Below are 22,693 nucleotides of genomic sequence, written 5' to 3'. Positions count from 1 at the left end.
AACGCATATATATAAAGAATTTATTCCTATCACACTCTTTGCCATCAAGATTCGTATACAATCTTGACATGGATATCCATCTATCGTCGTCCCTTCGGACTAAAGAATAAGGTCGCCTAAAATAAACAAGTATGTGATTTTGGCGGGACAACTCAAGAAGATTCATTCTCGAGTTACATATCCCTGACTTGCGATGTCGTCTTATACCTTCGTATATCTCGGTTCTGAATACTTCAAATCTGAAACACAATATCAAAACATACATATCAAACTGTGTTCAAGTCTATCATTTCAGAATCGAGTCAAAATCATCAATAGATCGTCAATCAAATGACTTCAAACCTCGAGCAAACTTCTTCGGTTCAAAGTCGGACTTCTTGAGTTGATCGAGCTTGAAACTAATCTGAAACTGAATAAGAAAATTGCTATAACATCATCGACAGCTAGACAAAGATTTCAGCTCAGTCATAGGTTATCGAAACAAATTCAAAACACGAATCAACAGCGTAGCGATTGAAAATCGGTAACCGACAAAATATCGAAATCAATATCAACCTCAATACCATTCATACTCATATCTAAACCAATAATACATCATTCAAATCATCATATCAGCAGCTATACTCATCTATATACATGTTGGAAATCATAATAAGTTCATTCAATACTCAATCTTCGATTCGGTGTCGATATCAAATCGCATAAAAACTCAAGAACATGCTCAAGATGTAAACAGCTGATCTCTGCCAACTTTCAACCCTCAAAACATGCCTAAATAAATAAACACTTACACTAGATCTTGTTACAAGGATTCCAGAACAATTTTCGGAATCGAAATCGGATAACCGGATCAAATGTTACGACAATTTGAAAATCGGAATTTCAATAAAAACGAAGAAGGTTTCGGCTTTGTTCAGAGTTTCTCTCAACTTTCTGAATTTCTTAACTAACTTACACGTATATGCTGAATAATATAATTAGAAATCGGATAACTTTCATTATAATTGCAGTTTATCCCCTCAATTCTTCAGTATTTACAATTTGGTCCTCGACCCTTATTTTAATTCAATTTCAATCCTAAATAACTTAAGAATATTAGAATTTAAATCAAAACTCTAAATATTCCCAAATTAAATATACTCAGATTAAAATTAAATAATATCGGATTAAATTAAATAATTCTGGATCAAATTAAATAATCTCGGGCCTTACATTTCTCCCCCACTAAGATATGAGTTCGTCCTCGAATTCATGAACAATATAGATATGCAGTTGGTATACTCATAAGAAGAAAGAATAACAGAAAACTAAATAAGAACTCACATCCGTGGAACATATAAGGAAATTTCTGTCTCATGTCATCATCTTCAGTTTCCCACGTTGCTTCTTCAACTCCGTGTCGACTCTATTGAATCTTCACCAATGGAATGGTCTTCGTTCGGAGTTGCTTTTCCTTTCGATCAAGTATCTGAATCGGCTGTTCAAAATAGCTAAGAGTTTCATCCAACTCAGCTTCATCAGGTTGCAAGATATGAGACTCGTCAGGTTGATACTTTCGAAGCATTGAGACATGAAAGACATCATGAATACCAGATAAAGATGTAGGAAGAGCGAGTAGATAAGCAAGATTTCCTATCTTCTCAAGTATCTCATACGGACCAATAAAACGTGGAGATAACTTTCCTCGCTTGCCAAATCGGACAGTACCCTTGAAAGGTGAAATATTCAAGAATACTCTAACTCCCTGTTCAAAAGATAACGGCCGACGTCGAACTTTCGCATATCTTGCTTGTCTATGCTGCGCTGTTCTCATTCTCTGCTGAATCAACTTCACCTTCTCAGTCATCTGTCTGATCATATCTGGTCCCAATTCAGGCACCTTTGACACATCATCCTAGTACAATGACGATCGACAATTCTTCCCATACAATGCTTCAAATGGAGCCATCTCTATACTTGTCTGATAACAGTTGTTATAAGAGAATTCCACAAGTAGTATAGAATCTTGCCATGTAGTACCAAAATCAAGTACTACAGCTCTAAGAATATCCTCAAAATTCTGAATAGTTCGTTCAGATTGTCCGTCAGTTTGAGGATGATAAGCAGTAATCAAATGTAAGCGCGTACCTAGAGCTTGCTGTAGACTATGCCAAAAGTGCGAAGTGAATCTCGGATCTTGATCAGATACAATCGATTTTGGCACACCATGCAATCGTACCACTTCTCGAACATATAAATATGCCATCTGATCATGACGATAAGTCATTCGGTAGGGAATAAAACACGCAGATTTCATCAATATGTCAATGATCACCCAAATAGCATCGCATCCTCGGGATGATCGTGGTAACTTCGTCACAAAATCCATGGAAATGTGATCCCATTTCCATTTAGGAATAGAAAAACTCTGTAATAAGCCACCTGGTTTCTTCCTCTCAGCCTTCAACTGTTGGCAATTCAGACATTTTGATACAAATTGAGTCACATCAGACTTCATTTGTTTTCACCAGTACTGATTTTTCAAATCGTTGTACATTTTTCTGCCTCCAGGGTGAATACTGAATCGACTACAATGGGCTTCTATCAAAATATTCTGTCTCAAATCTGAAAGATCGAGAACAACAATTCGGTTATTCACATACAGAATATCATCATCACTAACCTTGTACTCAGACTGATGTCCTGATCTGATCATTTCAATCGATTTCTGAACATTCAAATCAGATTTCTGTGCTTCTTTGACTCGAATCAATAATTCAGGCTCAACACTGATAGCACAAATTCTCATCGGTCTTCTATCTGTCTCAAATATATAGCCAGAAATACAGCAATCTTCAATCAAACTAGATACACCTATAGTAGACAAGGATAAGACACATACCTTCCTACTTAGGGCATCAGCTGCTGCATTAGACTTCCCTGGATAATATTTGATTTCACAGTCGAAATCTTTCAATAAATCGAGCCATCTTCATTGTCTCATGTTTAGTTCAAACTGTGAAAACAAATACTTCAAACTTTTGTGATCCGAAAATATTTCAAATTTCTCACCATACAAATAATGTCGCCAGATTTTCAATGCAAAGACAATAGCTGCCAATTCAAGATCATGAATTGGATATCTAACTTCATGCGGTTTCAGTTGTCGAGAAGCATAAGCAACAACATGTCCTCTCTGCATCAAAACACATCCCAATCCTTGGTGAGAAGCATCGCAATAAACAACAAAATCACCAGTACCTGAAGGGATTGTCAAGACTGGTGCTGTAGTCAATCTTTTCTTAAACTCAAGAAAACTTGTTTCACACGCTTTAGACCACACAAACGGTACATTCTTCTGTGTAAGATGAGTAATAGGCTTTGCAATAGATGAGAAGTCTCGGATAAATCGACGATAATATCCTGCCAGGCCCATAAAACTTCTGATTTCTAGCACAGATGTCGGTCTCTGCCAACTGATCACTTCAACTTTACTTGGATCAACTGAAATACCATCTCCTGATATAATATGACCCAGAAATACCATCTGTTTCAACCAAAACTCATATTTGGATAGCTTAGCATACAGTTTCTCCTCTCTTAACATCTTCAAAACTGTTCTCAAGTGGTCAGCATGATCACATAAATTCTTAGAGTAAATAAAAATATCATCGATAAATATGATCACGAAGTCATCTAGATACTTTTGAAACACTCTATTCATCAGTCCCATAAATACTGTTGGTGCATTCGTTAGACCAAAATGCATGACTATAAATTCGTAATGGTCATACCTGGTTCTAAATGCAGTCTTAGGGATATCTTCATCTCTTATCCTCAGTTGATGATAGCCAGATCGTAAATCAATCTTCGAATATACTGACAAACCCTGCAATTGATCAAATAAATCATCGATACGAGGTAAAGGACAGCGGTTCTTTACCGTTTCTTTATTTAATTGCCGGTAGTCAATACATAGCCTCATCGATCCGTCTTTCTTTCTAACAAACAAAATTGGAGCTCCCCAAGGAGAAACACTCGGTCTGATATATACTTTGGCTAACAGATCTTCAAGCTACTCTTTCAGTTCTTTCAATTAAATTGGTGCCATACGGTAAGGTGCTTTCGATATCGGTTGTTTACCTGACATCAATTCTATACTAAAGTCTACCTCTCGAAATGGAGGCAATCCCGGAATCGATCTACTTAAGCTTGCACTTATCAGATCAAACCACCAATGATCATCCAACCTACATGGCTCGATCAATAAACATGACTCAGCTGCCACAAAGAACCATTTCCAAACGGTGTCAGATCACAGTACATAAGTAGTTTACTTGGAACAAGTCCTGCGCCTTTTCAGCACTACTTACCGCTGCTTTGTATTCTAAACTTAACCATCCTAACTCTGATAGAGTTAGCCAATAACCACTAGTAGTCACTAGCACAGATCCCGTGCCACCTTAGCACTACTAATCGTTGTCTTGTTCACCCAAGGCAAACATCAAGATAAACTAAGCCCATTTCCATCCCATGAAAAATCCTACGCTCAACCTCTGAAATTATCAGACAGTACTTAGCACAACCACTGGACTCACTATCCTTACCTCGTTCATTCAGAATGAACACCACGGCTCGTCAAGTCCAAGAAGAATAACTAAAGAATCCCAAAGATTTCCACAATCTTTGGACACAATCTTGATTATATCCCTCGCTAAGATTGTTCAACAAATTAAGATCGAGGTAGCCTACCACCATGTCCCACTTGGAATCACCACCAAGTGTATACTGGCATCACGCTTCCCTCATGCCTCAATTAGTCTTATACAATCCTTAGCGTCTGATACAACCCCATTACTGATGGAAGACTAACATCGCTGGAAATACTCACCTCCGAGTCAACGTCTCAGATAGTCTTCACTCTCCCCTCCTGAATAAGTCTCATATCAGGAGAATCCAATCATATTTCTAATATGATACTAGTCAGATGATATCCCCAATCATCATGGTGTAGTCCTCGTATTCGAGTCGAAGTCTTATAACAACATCCTATCCAAGTTCTTGGATAATTCCTATCACAAGGAAATTCTAACCACAACTCTGATGACAACCCCTAGTCATCGCTGGTAGAAATCCGTCCACCTACTAGATCCACACGTCTACCAGTAACCCAAAGGTTAAAACCTACCTGCTCAGAGTACACACTTGTCAAGAAAATCCCTCCATGACTGGTTTCCATAGCAGAACACTCAAACTATATCTCTGGCACACTAGATGATATCAAACCTTCGATATCAAACCTGATATCTTAATCCAAGGTCATACCCTGTCGTGACTGCTACCAAATCCCTAGACTGAGTAGCCTTCCCACCGCCAATCCTGAAGCACGAAGGCTCCCAGATAACCTCTGAAGTACAAGGACTCCCAGAGTAACACTGGCATAGGGTCGCGCCCCATCACGTCTAGTCCTGGTCATAGTCCACAACTCTCGGCATATACTGGACCTGGTATCCCGATGAAAACCCATCATCACAAGCCTCAACCTAACAAAGATCAGACATCCACTGTTCTCAAGGAAACAACCTAGAACAAAGCCCAACGTTCTAAACCGAAAAATACCCTTAATGCCTCCAGATGGGTCCACTCATCGCTGGCACTAACATAGTCCACTGACTAACTAGGTCAATCCTAGGAAAACACCTAGACTAACCGCAAGTCAAACAGTCACAGTCGGCTCACTCAAATCCCATGAGCTGCAATAGTTGGACGCTAATCAACTAAACCCAATCCAAACTTCCGCACAATCATGCAATCATCAATGAATTGCTGGATAAATAAAACATATATCACTTATTTCAAGTTATGTATAATTCTCTTTATTACAATCTCATGTAATACATACAGTATTCAAAATACAATGAAATGTAAAATCGAACTTGAAATGATACAACCAAAGTATGATGATTCATTACAACTGAAATACTGTTTACAACTACATCAATACAGTATTTAAATCATCGCACTAGTCTTCGTTTCTTGAGCATGAAGCTTCTAATCGACACACGCATCGATACAAGCATACTCCCGACCAAGTCTCTCTAGATTTCCCCCTACGAAGAACTCCGGGGAAATGGCTCGTGATAGCTAACCAGCTATGCTCTGTGTCAGTGCATGTCACTCGACACCTTTCTGCTCACGATCTACCATCAGCGTTCTTCTTGTAACTGTTGGAGAACGCGGCGATCAGATCAATCAGGATTGATACCCGGTGCAGCGGAAGTTTAAAAATTTTGTATGGAACGATTCCATAATAGGTATCAACCTTACGATTAAATTGTGTGTGTGTAAAAATTAAATAACGATTATAAATTTTTACCTCAATCTCGAATCGAGATTTTGGACACCATCAGATTGCTCTGCTCTTGTTGTATATCCCTGGAACTGATGGACGAACTGTTCTTCAATCAGGTCCACGAACGGATATTTAATCCCTCTGATAGATTGCACTAGAAAATCTATCAGAAGTTTCTACGAAGAGATTAACGAATTTGATCCGTTAAACCAGACTGCAAATTCAAAATTCACAGGCTGGGTTTTTCGAGCAGAGAGGGGAGAGGGGGGGCGGCGGCCACTAGGTTTCAAAACCCTAGTTAATTTCAAAAATTATGCCTGTTGTGTTTAATTTCTGTACTGCAATAACTTATTTATAATGTAGGCCACTAACAGCTTAGGGCCCATTAGTCATAAGTTCAAGCCCGACAAGCAAAGCCCGCATGTTCAGAAATTAATATAAAATTCATCGTGACTCCGATTGATAAACCGATTTCACCAATGTGCACAGAAACCATTTCTGCACCTTTTAAAGTCAAGATAAATTTTTCTGAATCCGAATTCAGTGGTTTCCAAAAATGTCCATCCCTATGTCATTTTAGGAAATCTTACTCCTCTACTCATAATTAAGAAGTCCAACTTCTTTGTTCATTAAATTTAACTCTTTAAATTTAACTATCTCAACGGGGATTAAAAATCCATTACACTGTGTGACCCTCAATGGTTCAGGGATACAGCTAGCCGTGGGCTCACAACTCCTTGTGACTCGGAACAACAATTTCCGACTTGCCCATCGAATCATGGTATGAGCGCCTAGCAACATCGCCCCATGATTTCCTAGGTATCACTGATAGTGCCTACAAGAACCAATAGATTTTGGTTAGCGTACAGTACGGTCCCTTCATCCATATATCCCGATCGAATCAACAACCATTGGTATATCGAGAGTCGTTCGAGATTCGATAACTATGCAATACATCTTGAAGATCAAATAGTGACATCGCATGTGCTACTAAGAAACCATTTCTTAAACCACATCATGTACTCTGGCCAGAGATTCGTCACACTAATATCTCCTCAGATCGCATAGGATATCCACACTCGCAAGTATGCGGTGAATCCTTGACAACAAAGCATCGACTCCTATATTTGTTGTAACTGTACCCAATCCCGACACCTGATGACCCCAATAGAGTCGGTAAACGAGTCAAAGAATAGTACTAGCATATAGAGTCTCAATGATGTTTCAAGTAGTAAGGACTAATGGTGTACAACCAAAACCGCGGACTATATCCACTCGATAAGTGATAACCACTTGGAAAGTCCGGATAGGGTAGTTCGATCATTCATCATATGAATATCCATTTGTATGCTTCGAACATCTCTATGTTCCTTATCAATGAAACGTGGTACTCTGCATCGCAAATGCTAGTCTCAAACTCGAGCGATCCTTATCCTTATTATCGGACGGCTCAATCGACTAGGAACAGTTTAGAATATACAGTGACTATAAGATGTGTTTCATGATAGACATCCCCATGTTCTACCACATCTTACATACACTATATTATATTCAAGGTCTTTATCAAAACAACAATAGTATATCACAATATAACAATATGAAGAAAGATAAAGTCATTGCCTTTAATAAAAGTGTAAATTATATTAAACAAAAGATTGTTTATACAAAGAGTCATCAAAGCCCTTAGCCACAAATTGGCTCACCGGGCACCCACTCTTTCAATCTCCCACTTGCCCTAAAGCCAACTAGTCATACTACGTAGACCCATTGCTTCGCGATGTTTGTCAAATAATGGTCCTGGCAAGGGCTTAGTAAGTGGATCAGCGATATTGTCTGCAGAGGCCACTCTTTCGACAGTGATGTCTCCTCTTTCCACAATCTCCCGGATGATGTGGTATTTCCTCAGTACGTGTTTGGATCTTTGATGAGACCTTGGTTCCTTTGCCTGAGCAACGACACCCGTGTTGTCACAGTACACCAGGACTGGACCAACATCTTCAAGAATGACGCCCAACTCTTGGACGAAATTCCTCATCCAAACGACCTCTTTAGCAGCAGCTGATGCTGCAATGTATTCTGCTTCAGTGGTGGAATCCGCTGTGGTGTCCTGCTTGGAACTCTTCCAAGAGACAGCACCGCCATTGAGCATGAACACAAATCCAGAGGTTGACTTCGAGTCATCCACGTCACTTTGGAAGCTAGAGTCGGTATAGCCTTCCAATTTTAGTTCTCTTCCTCCATATACCATGAACATATTCTTAGTCCTTCGTAAGTACTTAAGAATGTCCTTCACGGCTTTCCAATGCAGTTGACCGGGATTATCTTGATATCTGCTCGTGACACTCAGAGCAAATGCTACATCCGGTCTGGTAGATATCATCCCATACATGATACTACCTATGGCTGACGCATATGGTACATTTGTCATTTTCTCTATCTCTTCATCAGTCTTGGGACACATAGACTTGGATAGAGAAACTCCATGACACATGGTTAGATGTCCTCTCTTGGACCCATCCATTGAAAACCGTTTCAATATGGTGTCGATGTAGGTTGATTGAGTGAGTCCTATCATTCTCTTAGATCTATCTTTATAGATCTGTATCCCAAGAATATAGGATGCCTCACCCAAATCCTTCATCGAAAATCTACCTGATAACCATATCTTTGTTGACTGCAACATCCATACATCATTCCCAATGAGTAGGATTTCATCAACATAAAGTACTAAGAATGTCACAGCATCCTTAACTACTTTCTTGTACACGCATGGTTCCTCCGGATTCTTGATGAAACCAAAATCTTTTATTGTTTCATCAAATTTCTGGTTCCAACTTCTTGATGCTTGTTTTAGACCATAAATTGATCTCTGAAGCTTGCATACCTTATGCTCGCTTCCCATGGATGTGTACCCCTCAGGCTGCTTCATATAGATTTCTTCCTTAATGTCTCCATTAAGAAAAGCAGTCTTCACATCCATTTGCCATATCTCATAGTCATACCATGCAGCTATGGCAATAAGGATTCTTATGGACTTGAACATTGCAACTGGTGAAAAGGTTTCATCATAGTCAACTCCTTGTCTTTGAGTATAACCTTTTGCCACCAATCGCGCCTTGTAGGTCAATACCTTACCATCAGGCCCAAGCTTTCTCTTGTAGATCCATTTACACCCTATTGGAACAATTCCATCGGGAGGATCTACTAAAGACCAAACTTGGTTTGTATGCATCGAATCTATTTCCGACTGCATAGCTTCAAGCCATAAATTTGAATCCGCATCAGAAATTGCTTCCTTGAAGTTTCTTGGATCACATCCACGGGTTCATCTTGATCCCCTTCAAGAAGAAGACCATATCGAATAGGAGGTCTAGAAGTCCTCTCGGATCTTCTAGGTACAGGCGTGTCTATCAATGGTTCCTGAGGTGTAGGATCGTTATTTTGTATTTCGGGTTCTTCTCGAATTTCTTCGAGTTCCATCATCTCGCCTTTCTTATCCAATAAGAACTCCTTCTCCAAGAAGGTGGCATTCCTTGAAACAAACACCTTTGTTTTAGCAGGATAATAGAAATAATATCCGATTGAATTCTTCGGATACCCTACAAAATAACATAAGCTGGATCGACTATCCAACTTATCTCCCACTGTCCACTTCACGTAAGCAGGACATCCCCAAATCCTCAAGTACGAATACTTAGGAGCTTTGCCATTCCATAACTCGTATGGTGTTTTGTCCACTGCTTTAGTGTGAACGTTGTTCAACAACAATACCGCCGTTTCAAGCGCATAGCCCCAAAACGAAGGTGGAAGCTCAGTGAAGCTCATCATGGACCGAACCATGTCCAACAAAGTTCGATTACGACGCTCCGATACACCATTAAGCTGTGGTGTCATAGGAGGAGTCCACTGAGAGAGAATCTCATTCTCTTTTAGATAGTCCAAAAACTCGGTACTTAAGTATTCTCCACCTCGATCCGATCGAAGTGCTTTAATACTTTTACCTAGCTTGTTTTCTACTTCAGCCTTGAATTCTTTGAACTTTTCAAATGCTTCAGACTTATATTTCATTAAATATAAATACCCATACCTCGAATAATCATCAGTAAAGGTAATGAAGTAGGTGTGGCCATATTGAGTACCAACTCTAAATGGACCACAAACATCTGTATGGATCAAATCCAACAGATTTTGACTACGCTCAGGTTTCCCCTTAAAAGGAGATTTAGTCATTTTTCCTTTCAGGCAGGATTCACAAGTAGGTAGAGAGTTAATATCAGACATATCAAACATGCCCTCTCCCACTAGCTTGTTCATCCTCCTTGAGGAAATATGACCTAGCCTAGCGTGCCAAAGGTTTGCCGGGTTTTGGCTATCGATTTTCCTTTTGTTTGTTGTTGCCGGTTTATCAACATAATTTATTGGAACGTCTTTTAGTTTTAAGTTGTATAGATCGTTTTCAAGTTGTCCATTTCCAATTAAACATTCATTCTTGTAAATATTGCAAATCCCATTCACAAAATTGCAAGAATAACCATCTCTATCAAGCATAGAAACAGAAATAATGTTTTTAATCAAATCCGGAACAAATAAAACATCTCTTAAAAGTAACTTAAAACCGTTCTGCAAAATTAAATAAACATCTCCCACGGCTTTAGCTTCAACTCTGGAACCATTTCCGAGCCTCAGCTGGATCTCACCTATTCTAAGCCTGCGACTTCTTGTCATCACCTGCAAATCATTGCAAATGTGAGATCCACATCCGGTATCCAATACCCAAGAAGTAGTATTAAGTGAAACATTTATTTCAATATAAAACATACCCTTCGCAGTTCGCAACTGCTCTAGATATTCCTTGCAGTTACGTTTCCAATGACCGGGTTTCTTGCAGTGATGGCAAACATCCTTGGACTTTTCCATGTTTGAAGCCTTTGTCTTGTTCTTCTTCTCGGGTCCGGTTTTCTTGGATGGGGCAGAACGTTTCTTACCCTTTGTACTTGGCCCCTTCTTAGCAGAAGAAGAGGAGCCCACCAAGAAAGCCGGTTTATCCTTCTTTAATGTGGATTCATATGTCACAAGCATATTGACCATCTCTTCAAGGGAGGCCTCTATCTTGTTCATATTGAAATTCACCACAAATCCGTCAAACGAAGAAGGAAGAGATAGAAGTAGTAAGTCCACGTTGAGTTCATGCTCCAACACCAAATCAAGGGTTACCAACTTCTGTATGAGCCAAATCACTCGTACCCCATGATCACGGACCGAAGTCCCTTCACGCATGCGACACGTCATTAGCTCCTTTACAGTAGCGAATCTTTCAGCCCTCGATTGAGCCCCAAAAAGTTCCTTGAGTTGTACGTGAATGTCAGCAGCATTCACGGTGTCCTCAAATCACCTCTGGAGTTCATCAGACATCGAGGCTTGTATATAGCATTTGGTCTTGATATCATGGTCCGACCATGTATCAAGTTTGGCTAACTCTTCCGGACTTACATCAGCTGGTGCTTCCTTCGGAGGAGATTTTTCTAACACGTAGAGCATCTTCTCCGAAGTCAAGACAATCTTCAACTTACGGAACCATTCCGTATAGTTTGCGCCAGTCAACTTATTTTGTTCGAGGATCGAGAAAAGTGGATTACGCGAATTCATCTTATGAAATACTGAAAAGAAACAGACAAATATCAGTGATTGTTTAAGCAATTTACTAAGACATAAAATAGGCGAAATTTATTTTATGAATCTCACTCCCACTATTTTAACGATTTCACTACCCTCTAGTGAAAACGGAAAACTGTTTTTCTTAGTGAGAACATGGAGTCCAATTGACAAACTATGGTCCCGAATAATATCAGCCAACCATAATTTTCAAAAGGTAGAGCCCAATTGCTTCCAAAGCAACCTCCATGTTTTTACCTCATGTCCAATAAGGGCCCAATAATATGACGCCGTTTATTGTGACATGTCAAGATGACCCATCAATATTAAGTTGTGATGGACGGTCGCCATGTGGATCCCCCAATAATATGAGCCGATCCCATGGGAGTTCCACCCAACTTACAACATGTGTCGATCCAATGTACAACTTTCCGACGAACGGGCCCCCCAATAATATGAGCCGGACCGTATCCGCGGGTAGCATCTCATACATTGATCGTTGATGGAAGGTAGGAACATTTAAACAAATTTAAATTTCCTTTATTTATCTTGATATCAATTTTAAATCATATTTAAAATGAGGGATTTTAATTATAAAAATTTGTCTCATCATTTTTAAAATTTTGTATGCTTGTCAGATTCACACAATTTTGTCTAAAACATGCATACAACTATAATATCACATATTATATAGGATGATCGATTCCATTTCTAATCGACCCGTGGTTGCCAATCACGAGTCTTAGTCCAATCCTAGGTAATATGTAGTATGCAATGCAATCCTATTACATTGAACTTCCAATTTACATTTCTTTTGTCTTTATTGTCTGCTGGGCCCACCACCGTCTTCAAATCTTGATCTCCCACTAAATCTAATGTATTTACAATAAATAACAATGACAAGTAGGGGATACATTTTTAAGGGGTGGGAACGGGCCATAAACCAAGCCCACTTTTATTACATATGACAATTCATATTGGGCCATAAACCAGGCCCATTAATAAAACCAACAACAATAAAAACAAATGTAAATTCCTAACATACACCTACAAAATTGGTCATGGCAATCGATCATCCTTATCCAATAACATTTAATTCAAAATTAATTTATTGGATAACATGCAATGGCAATTTAAATTTAAAAGGATAAAATCATATTTCATACATAAAATCTTATTTTATATACAAAATCATATTTTATCTTTTTATCAAATAAAATCATATTTTATCTATAAAATCCAATTTTATACATAAAATCATATTTTACTCAATATATCCATAAGATCATATCTTATCATCAATTGTACCAAAAATAATTAATTTCAAAATTCAATTTAACGGATAAAATATTTAAATTTTCCAAAAATTCAAATTTATCCAAAAATCAATTTTAAAATTTTCGGACTCGAACAATTCGATCCGACGCCTCGTGGACCAATCAAAAACAATTTTCGATCGGACCAAAAATATAATTTTAACATATTAAAATTTAATTTAAAAATTAAAAATTAATTTTTCCCGCGGGCCGCCCAGGACATTCCCGGGCTGCCCGCGCCCTAATGGGGTCGGGCCGGGCAGCCCGGCTGCCCCTAGGGCAGCGATCACATCGCTGCCCATGGGCAGCGCCGTGCGCTGCCCGGGGCAGAGATCCAATCGCTGCCCGGGTTTTTGCCCGAAAAAAAAAATTTTATTTTTAAAATATTTATTTTGTTTCAAAAACCGAGGCCTAAAAATTTTTTGTACAATCGATTAATTTAATCGCTTGATCTGAGCAACCTGGCTCTGATACCACTGTTGGAGAACGCGGCGATCAGATCAATCAGGATTGATACCCGGTGCAGCGGAAGTTTAAAAATTTTGTATGGAACGATTCCATAATAGGTATCAACCTTACGATTAAATTGTGTGTGTGTAAAAATTAAATAACGATTATAAATTTTTACCTCAATCTCGAATCGAGATTTTGGACACCATCAGATTGCTCTGCTCTTGTTGTATATCCCTGGAACTGATGGACGAACTGTTCTTCAATCAGGTCCACGAACGGATATTTAATCCCTCTGATAGATTGCACTTGAAAATCTATCAGAAGTTTCTACGAAGAGATTAACGAATTTGATCCGTTAAACCAGACTGCAAATTCAAAATTCACAGGCTGGGTTTTTCGAGCAGAGAGGGGAGAGGGGGGGCGGCGGCCACTAGGTTTCAAAACCCTAGTTAATTTCAAAAATTATGCATGTTGTGTTTAATTTCTGTACTGCAATAACTTATTTATAATGTAGGCCACTAACAGCTTAGGGCCTATTAGTCATAAGTTCAAGCCCGACAAGCAAAGCCCGCATGTTCAGAAATTAATATAAAATTCATCGTGACTCCGATTGATAAACCGATTTCACCAATGTGCACAGAAACCATTTCTGCACCTTTTAAAGTCAAGATAAATTTTTCTGAATCCGAATTCAGTGGTTTCCAAAAATGTCCATCCCTATGTCATTTTAGGAAATCTTACTCCTCTACTCATAATTAAGAAGTCCAACTTCTTTGTTCATTAAATTTAACTCTTTAAATTTAACTATCTCAACGGGGATTAAAAATCCATTATACTGTGTGACCCTCAATGGTTCAGGGATACAGCTAGCCGTGGGCTCACAACTCCTTGTGACTCGGAACAACAATTTCCGACTTGCCCATCGAATCATGGTATGAGCGCCTAGCAACATCGCCCCATGATTCCCTAGGTATCACTGATAGTGCCTACAAGAACCAATAGATTTTGGTTAGCGTACAGTACGGTCCCTTCATCCATATGTCCCGATCGAATCAACAACCATTGGTATATCGAGAGTCGTTCGAGATTCGATAACTATGCAATACATCTTGAAGATCAAATAGTGACATCGCATGTGCTACTAAGAAACCATTTCTTAAACCACATCATGTACTCTGGCCAGAGATTCGTCACACTAATATCTCCTCAGATCGCATAGGATATCCACACTCGCAAGTATGTGGTGAATCCTTGACAACAAAGCATCGACTCCTATATGTGTTGTAACTGTACCCAATCCCGACACCTGATGACCCCAATAGAGTCGGTAAATGAGTCAAAGCACAGTACTAGCATATAGAGTCTCAATGATGTTTCAAGTAGTAAGGACTAATGGTGTACAACCAAAACCGCGGACTATATCCACTCGATAAGTGATAACCACTTGGAAAGTCCGGATAGGGTAGTTCGATCATTCATCATATGAATATCTATTTGCATGCTTCGAACATCTCTATGTTCCTTACCAATGAAACGTGGTACTCTGCATCGCAAATGCTAGTCTCAAACTCGAGCGATCCTTATCCTTATTATCGGACGGCTCAATCGACTAGGAACAGTTTAGAATATACAGTGACTATAAGATGTGTTTCATGATAGACATCCCCATGTTCTACCACATCTTACATACACTATAGTATATTCAAGGTCTTTATCAAAACAACAATAGTATATCACAATATAACAATATGAAGAAAGATAAAGTCATTGCCTTTAATAAAAGTGTAAATTATATTAAACAAAAGATTGTTTATACAAAGAGTCATCAAAGCCCTTAGCCACAAGTTGGCTCACCGGGCACCCACTCTTTCAGTAACCAAATCATGCTTTTGAACATGAAGTTTCCCGTGTGCCTACCGAACGCGTCGATACAAGCATATCGACAAAACTATGTTCCGCATGAAAATCTCTCCAACTTCGACTGAAGAATCTTCAGAGTAGTGTCATCATGGTAATGACTGTACAGATGCAAGCATCAAGTAAGTCCCCACCAATCCTCTGCCACTTCCTCTGGCATCCGGTACTCGATCCAAAGCTAGGATCCACATGAGTAGAAGTCTTGAAAACTCAAACACGATCCATCACTCCTGTCCGCACTTGCTGGAATCCCATAAGCCAAATCTTTAGAAATTCTGCCGATGATGATACTCTCTGGGCAAACTAATTGCCGCAACATCACCTCTTCCAAGGTCTCATCAATCCTATAAGGATAACCCAAAGTCCATTACTATATCCCAAGTCTCTTGCATGCATATGCTCTGATACCAATAAATGTAGCGACCCTACCCGGATCCGCTATCTAATCAGAGTTAAGAGCATAATTAAACATGCATTAAATAAATCGCTGCGGAAGACTTAAATAAAAACAAACCGGCAGAATACAACCGGTTAAACCAATTTGATTTATACAACCAAATCAAATAAATAGCCTAAAGGCAAAACCTACAGCTAATCCTGCTGTCTTCATTGGTCACTGGCTACTCCAAGCTCCTGGTGCTCCACCCTGCACCTACACCTGCCCCGTCGAATGGGGTGTCCAGATACACAGAAAAGACTGGACGTGAGCTCTAAGCTCAATACGAAAGCACTGGGTAAAACATACAAATATGATGCATGCAAATGATAGGGTATCCATATCTGGGATAACTGTATATAACTGCTCAGTAATGGCGCCTAGGACATGAGTGGTATAACCCGGGGAGCAAACCCTGCGTACATTTCTCATTTCTACAGGACGTGGACTGTGTCCCCAGATGCTAACTACCCATGACCCGTCAGTCACTGGGCACTAGACATCACCCGTCCAGACAGGGCTGAGCGGCCCTACATGGCTCATCTTACAAGATGGACAGACACAATATGATATGCACATGCTGCATAATAATATGACACACAAATGCAACATATAAGCATGAAAAACCCATTGGCTATCTCAGTCTGTACTTATGTACCTTACTACAGGCAGTCCTAGTAGTCCCACTCTAGGTTCCCAGCTTATCATCAACTCTACAATGCAAATATCCATGCATCATTATTTAAGCTCTAAAAGCCTTAACTAAGCTATTGCATACTCCTAAATAATTTAAGGAGACCATAGCTATACCTGCGTCCGTCGTCAGCCCGCTGATGACAATTGCCTCAAAACTTAGGCACATCTTCGCCTCGACGTTGGGATCGCTATGCCACTTCCGGATTCCCAATAGGATGCCTAGAACTCCCTAGATTTGAGTTATAAGGCCTAGGAATTGAGAGAGAAAAAGGAGAGGTGCGAGTTGAAAATGAAATTTCGGACCTCTATTTATAGGCGAAGTTCGGAGCCTCAGAACCCGGTTCGGAATGTTCGAACACGATCGGAACCTCCGATCCCATCTTTGGAGCGTCCGATCACCCAATATTACGTCAGCCATGACGTCACCTTGCTGACGTCAGCGATGAAACGTGCCCTGGTCCCGATCGGAACGTCCGATCTCACCGACGGAGCTTCCGATCTCGATCGGAGCCTCCGATCCGAGTTCGGATCCTCCAAACCCGTTCGGATCCTTCGATCTTTGGTTCGGATCCTCCGACCCATCCGAACCCTCGGAACCTTCCCGACCATTTTCGAGTGTCCTGAATCCATTTCTGGACTCCGTTAACCCATTTGGAATTTCCTTAATCATGTTTTACTTAATCTAAATATGATTACATGATTAATTATTCATTAATCGTTAATTCTGGATACGGGTCACTACAGGTGTTATCTCATGTTATGAGATAGATATCAATATATATTGGCACTGAGGAGGCCACTTGGGAACTTGAGAGTCGTATGTGTCCAGATTATCCAGAACTATTTTGAATTGTTGTATTTTCAGATTGTAACTTGTAAAATGAATCAGTTTGAATAAAATATGTTTATTCAGTATTTTACTGCATTCAGTACTTAAGATTGTTCGAGGACGAAATATCTTAAGTAGGGGGAGAATATAGTAGCCCAGTTCCATTTTACAAGATTAAGTGATTTTAAACATGTTATAAAATGACATATAATTTTAAAAGTTTCAAAACATGTTTAAGGAGTCATTATTTGGTTAAAATAAGTAGAAAATCAGATCCGGAACGTCCAAAAATGGTAGGGTAGGTCCCGGGGGTCCAAAAATGAGTTCAGAAGGACCAAAACAGTTCGGAGCACACGTACCAGTTCGGGCCCTCCGAACCCGAGTTTGGACCATCCGAACTCCGCACAGTCCATGTGTCAAAAGTGGCTCGGACAAGTGGCAGTTCGGACCCTCCGAACCCAGTTCGGACCGTCCGAACTCCCGCCAGATTGAGGTGTCAAAAATGCACTCTAAACGTGGAAATCATGCCCGGTTCGGAGCCTCCGAACCCAAGCCTATAAAAGGGGTCCGAGGCTCTCATTTGGAAAATCAAATTCCTCTCCTCTCCCGGTAATCGCTCTATTTAAGGGCTTCGGGACTCTTTTTTTAAGAGTTGGGGTAGGAAATAGTATTTTTATAGCGGACACTGTCCGCAGTAGCAGCCAGGAGGCGGAGCTCTGGCGAGGCGTCCAAGGGTCGTAGCTAGGCTATGCCCAGACTCTGGGGCATGCGTCATCAGCGGGCTGACGACGGACGAAGGTATGGCTTTGGTTCCCTATAGTGAATAGGGAGTAGACTATAGTTTAATTAAGGCTTTTAGAGCCTAGTAGGTGATGTTTGGCATGCTTGGTAATGCATGGTTATTTATGTTGTAGTGTTGCATGGTAGGCTTGGACCTAGATGAGAGCTTCTAGGATCTGCCTTTGTAAGGTACGGAAGTATTATTCGAGATATCCAGATTGAGTATGCATGTATTATGTGTTTGCATGGATTATGTGATTGCATGTTTTATATGCCTTAATATATACAGCATGTCACGACTGTATGTTGCATACATGAGCATATTGAGCCTATATCCTTGCGATATCCGGTATTGGGATATTTATCCTGTCAGTAGATGGTTGGACACTGAGACATGTGTTAGGTCACCAATATCAGTTGGACACGGATCTCGTGTTAGGTCACTGATATTTGGTTGGACACATGTACTTGTGTTAGGTCACCATCAGGGCTTCTAAGTATGTTGGTCACCTCCTGTAGCGACGGCTCAGTGTGGCACATCCAGGACCCAAGTTTGTTCTTGATCAGATATTCTTGACCTCGTGTCTTGTTACACAGTGTTAGCGATTCCTTCAATAACTCCTTTGCTGTTGTCTCCAAAGGTGACAGTTCCCTTCCCCTTTGGTTTGACCGATTGGAGTAGCTCCTTGTTCCCCGTCATATGTCTAGAACATCCACTGTCTAGATACCATATGCTAGGGAGAATAGTTTTCCTATTTCCGTGCAAGAATTTATTTTGGTACCCTTTAGTTCTTTTGGGTCCACAATGTTAGAAAAGAGAAATACAAAGTAGATTTCTAAGAGTTCAGTCTCTTATAGCGAAATCATCGCCACTTTTCAAGGGTGCTCCCAATAGTAGGTAGGGCTACGGCCTCTTTAAAAACCTATTTTCTTGGACAGAGTAGCGTTCATCAGGAAGACCAGTCGCAAGTCAAGGCAGTTTAAACCGGTTTATGTTGAATTCCCTTAGATCATGATCTCATAATGCTGACTGATGAGTTGTTAAGTACTCTTAGGCCTCCATTTCATATAACTCTTTTGATCATATTGATATTTCAAAGATCTACATTTATGTCTAGCATGACCTATTTTAAAACAATAAGAGCATGTAGGGGGTGATCTCATTTTTGCTTTAGCAATAAGGCTAGCAAAGTCTATAGATTTCTTACCATACCATATTCCACCTTTATCAAGGCTACATTTTTTCATGCTTAGTAAATTATTCAATTTATTACTACTAACATTGAATTTATCAAATGATTTTTCTAAGTGAGCTATGTCATCCTTTAATCTTAGGTTTTCATGCTCCTTAATTTCTAATTCATTTTTGAGGTTTCTATTTTCCTTTCTAAGTGATTTAGCCATATCAAACATATGTTTATATGCATGTAGTAATTCATCATAGGAAAGTACCTCGTCATCGTCGTCAGAAAAGATGTCATCACTCTTAGCCATGAGGCATATGTTAGCTTTCTCCTCGTTATCATCGCTATCGCTCCAAGTGGCTATGAGTGCTTTCTTCTTTCCCTTGTCAATCTTCTTCTTGAGAGGACACTCATTTGCATAGTGGTCTTGTTGTTGACAGTTGTAGCATGTTACTTCCTTGTCCGTCTTCTTTTTGAAGTTGTTTCCTTGCATAAATCTTTTGAAATTTTTTGCGAAGAGTGCCATATCATCATCATCTTCTCCTTCGACTTGGGTGTATAAGGCAATCCCCTTTGCCTTGGTATTTTCACCCTCCCTCTTTGATTCTTTCCTTGTAGATACTTCTAAGTCATGGGTTTTAAAGGTCCCATGAAGTTGATCAAGATCATAGGATGCGGTGTCGTCTTTGTTGGATTCAATGATGTTCGTTCTCTTGGAATCCCACTCCTTGGGTAGGGCGCATAGAGCTCTCCTCCACACTTGCTTGGTTGAATATTTTTCTCCAAGTTGGGCTAGCTCATTGATGATTTGAGAAAGCCTTCGGAACATTGTATCTACGTCTTTATTGGATTCCATCTCAAAGGTCTCATATTTGAGTTGTAGTAGATCGATCTTTGTCTCTTTGACTTGATTGTTTCCCTCGTGGCAAATCTCCAATTTGTCCCAAATCTCTTTTGCGGATCAGCACATCGATATCCGGTTGTACTCGTTCATATCTAGGGAACAATGCAAAATATTCATAGCTTTAGAATTTTGAGATATTAATTTCATGTCCTTCTTTGAAAACTCATCCATTCCCTTAGGAATTTTGACTCCCTCAACCTCTTTCGTAGGTATGTAGAGACCTTTCACAGTTACTTTCCAAAGGTCATAGTCTACGGATTGGATATATAGGGACATTTGATTTTTTCAATATCCGTAGTTTATGCCGTTGAAAAGAGGAGGACGATTTGTTGATTGCCCTTGAGCATAATCTCTAGCCAGATTTGTCATAGAGCCTCTTTTGAAAATATTTTGTAAAAAGGTGGCTCTGATACCACTTGTTAGAACCTAATGGGGGGGGGGGGATTTAGGTTCTATTGGCAACTTTAGCAATTTAAACCGATTATGAAAGTATGCAAGCGGAAGACTTAAAGCAATCAAAAATAAATGCGGTAAATAAATGCGTAAAATAAATAAAGCGATAAATGAGATATGATATGTTTATGGAAGTTCGACGATAAATCGTCTACGTCTCCCCTTCTTGGTTAAGATCGATTAACCAAGGATCCACTAGCACTTCAACGTCTTGGCCTTGATGGCTCCAAGGATAGCCGTACAACTCAACATGATCACCGTGCCGATACAACTCGAACACTTGGCCTTAAGGGCTCCAAGGATAGCCTCAACACAACACGATCACCGCGCCGCTACAACTCAAAACACTTGGCCTTAAGGGCTCCAAGGATAGCCTCAACACAACATACTTGGCTTCACACTCAAGTGTTTACAACTATAGCACAACACACTTGGCTTCACACTCAAGTGTTTACAACAATAGCACAACCAACTCACAAACTATTTTTACAAACACTCTCAAATATTTGAATATATCACACAAACACTTTGATAGAGAGAAGATTGCTTCCAAAGAAGAGAAGAAATGAGTTAGGATGTCTCCAAATGACCTTGGAAAGCCTCTATTTATAGTTGGTATGGATTTGAATCTGATTTGAGTGCATGGAGCATGTGTTGGATTGGATTTGAACGAGTCAAACATTTCCAATAATTTTTGGAAGTCGCTTCATCATGTTTTTGAATCTTGTTCTGCGCGACACAATTAAAAAATTCATATCTCCCAATCCATCCGTTGGATAGATCTGAAATTTGGACAGAAGTTGTATAACATCCTAAACTTGAATCTAATTTGTGGAGATTTGATTTCAATATCTGAATCATTCCCAGTGATTTTCTGAAATTGAATCGTCATGGTTTCGTTCCTTGTAGGAGTAGGTACTGTGCAGCATATTTTAAAAAATCATCTATCTCAATGTCGTCGTTGGATTACTCTCAAATTTGGACAACAGTTATAAAACAACCTCATCTAAATTATGACTGATGGAGATCAGATTTGGAGTCACAGAAAATTTCCAGTAATTTTCGGAAGTTGCTGCTTCATACTTTGGCTTCTTCTTGTCCTTTTCTTCATATTCTCATAACAATGTTTCATGACATCCACATAACATTATGTCCATTATATGAGCAATATGAGACTTCATAAATACATTAATAGATTCAAAATAACTTCCAATAATTTATTTGTAAATAAATCTAATCTGCAAAATCTCATTTTAAATGGTTAGTAACAATTAACCGAGTTTTGTAATCATCAAAACATAATAGTATGAGACTTGTTAATGCATTAAAAACATTAATCTCATAACATGAGATTTGTATGCGTTTAAGGCGTAACATTATTTTCGGACTAGTAAAATCAAATTTAATATTTTAAATTAGGATTCTAAGCTTGCATTTTTATTTAGTGCAATTTTAATTGTAGTCCTAATTTTCTTTATTGGTTTGGCATTTTTTATAGTGTATAAAATTTTTTTTTATTTCTCTAAATTTCATAACACTCTCATTTTTCTAGGGTTTGCCTAGTATATACTTGAGTTCAAAGATTTAATTCTAAAACACACCCACACACACACACACACTCTCATGCACACATACCCAGCCGATATTAGGAGAGAACTCCCTTCTCCTTTACCCTTCGATCCACGGCTTCACTCCCTCTCTCAAGCTTCCATTTTGCCATTTCTTCTTCAGAGTTCACTCCC

Source organism: Henckelia pumila, unplaced genomic scaffold, assembly GCF_033568475.1.
Source record: "Henckelia pumila isolate YLH828 unplaced genomic scaffold, ASM3356847v2 CTG_19:::fragment_3, whole genome shotgun sequence".
NCBI lineage: Eukaryota > Viridiplantae > Streptophyta > Magnoliopsida > Lamiales > Gesneriaceae > Henckelia > Henckelia pumila.
Note: the sequence above shows the minus strand (reverse complement) of the source record.